Genomic DNA, 2224 nt, shown 5'->3' with positions numbered 1-2224 from the left:
AACAAAAAGTTGTGTGTCTGATTGGTCCAAATGCTACACTGTGAAGCCATTTTCACTCATAAATTGCTCAAATTTCACAAATATTTCCAAAGAAATGGCAAGTATGAAGTAGAAAAGGTATTTTCCAAAAATGTATTTTCTTGTAAAACGTACTTCAAGCAATTAGCCCCAAGAAGCTGTGGTTAACAGTGAATTTATAACAGCTAAGGGGCGTTGTTAGGCACGACGCGAAGCAGTGCCTAAAACCCCCTTAGGCCCCGATCACACAGAACGCGTTTTTTGCAGTGAATTGTTTTCGTTTGGCAGTGAGCGTTCTGCGCGCTGTTTAAAGTGACGTGACGTGACATGTGGCCAAGTATGGTGACCCATACTTGGAATTAGTGCTCTGTATTTTAACCCATCCAAAGTGCACACACACAGTAGTGAACACACACACACACCGTGAACACACACCCGGGGAGCAGTTGGGGGTTTGGTGCCTTGCTCAAGGGCACCTCAGTCGTGGTATTGAAGGTGGAAGAGAGCGCTGTACATTCACCCCCCCCACCTACAATCCCTGCCGGTACGAGACTCGAACCTGCAACCTTTGGGTTACGAGTCCGACTCTCTAACCTTTAGGCCACGACTTCCCCAATATTATGCGCCCTATGTACCTAGCGTTTTCGCTGCCTGCTGCGCCTCGCGTTTTTGCTGGAACACACTGAAGTGCCTGAAGTTGAAAAGCAACTCTGAGCAGAAAAAGCGCCCTACGTCATTCGCGTTTTTTCCATTGTCCAATCGAATGATCGGAGAGTTGTGATGACGAAAGACTGCTATGATGGAAGAGAAACTTTTTGTGTCCGGGGTTACCCGGAGCAGTATTTTTTATGATTTCTGTTAATATGAGAGTTTACTTAATGGAAAAAAACTAAGATTTTTAGAGTGCTCGCGCTATAATCCTTTGATTAGACTGACAGCACAGCTGATTTGGTTTTTGCGTAGCAACATAAAAAACGCAGCACACTGCTCTTTTTTTTTTTTTTTTTAAAGTCACCAAAAAAAGGCAGTGCGGTGCGCCTCGCGTTTTCAGACCTAAAAAACGTGTTCGTGTGATCGGGGCCTTAGCTGTTATAAATTCACTGTAAACCACGGCTTCATGGGGATTATTGCTTTTATAAAACAGTTATTCCATATACATAGCAAGGTTTCACAAAATGAAACAAAGCAAATAAAATGTAAAGATATTAATGAAAACATTATTCTTCCGCCAAACAATGTAGTTCCTCAGAAACGGTTGTGGTTGCAACAAAGTGGTTGCAAAGCAACACACAAATGTAAACAAATGTGTATGTTTGTAGAGCAATTTACAACAGCTTCGAACGTGGCTCAACCAATCAGAATCAAGGACCGGAACTATCCATTTTATAATCATTTATAACAGCTTTGAACGTGGCTCAACCAATCAGAATCAAGGACCGGAACTATCCATTTTATAATCTTTGTTTTAATGCTTTAAAAAAAAATTCTACAGTGTATACTTCATGTACAGCTAGTTTGGTAAATTAACGGTGTTTACTAATGTTTGAGATCTCTCTCGCTCGCTCTCATAGGGCTCTCTGATAGCCTGTGAGTTACTGCTGCAGAATGGAGCAGATGTCAATCAGAGGGACATACGAGGACGGGCACCTCTGCACCACGCCACGTGTCTGGGTCACACGGGGTAAGAAATTACTCACACAAACATCACGCAAAAGTTCCGTTCCGAAACCTAGTGATCTGCCTACCTAGACAGTTCAGTTCTAAAATTCATGTTCTCATTGCCAAGGCTGTTCCGGACAGTGGGGAGTAAAACTCACTGCCACAGTGCAAGGGGTTTGTGGGAGGTTTGCTAGAATATTGATTATGAGTGTGCGATATATATCATCTGTGATCATATCGTAATTGTTGTTTTAACAATGTGCGATTTGACATTATCGAGTATTTTGCAAAAATACAATTCAAAGCACATCTACAGAGTGCACACATATATTACGTGAAGCGCATCTACAGTGCGTTCTTTCACTGCATGATTCAGTCTATTAAAATACATTGAGAATGATCTCAATATATACCACTTCATGTAGTTAATCAATTTCACACAAAGAGCAGTTCAATAAACAAGAACTTAATTAAGAGACGTTTTAGACGTCTCTTAATTTCGCCAACAAAAATAATTCCAAACACAGGCACAGCACTGTTTTGCGTC

General features: G+C 41.4%; 1 protein-coding gene across 1 annotated transcript in view; it reads left to right on the top strand.

The window, feature by feature from the left end:
- Positions 1–2224, top strand: part of LOC107555987 (arf-GAP with coiled-coil, ANK repeat and PH domain-containing protein 3-like) — a 53490-nt gene that overhangs the window by 45244 nt on the left and 6022 nt on the right. The window lies entirely within an intron of this gene.

This window comes from Sinocyclocheilus grahami, unplaced genomic scaffold (assembly GCF_001515645.1).
Source record: "Sinocyclocheilus grahami isolate Dianchi unplaced genomic scaffold, SAMN03320097.WGS_v1.1 scaffold552.1, whole genome shotgun sequence".
Lineage (NCBI taxonomy): Eukaryota > Metazoa > Chordata > Actinopteri > Cypriniformes > Cyprinidae > Sinocyclocheilus > Sinocyclocheilus grahami.
The sequence above is the reverse complement of the archived record's forward strand: the minus strand, read 5'-3'. Positions and strand labels throughout refer to the sequence as shown.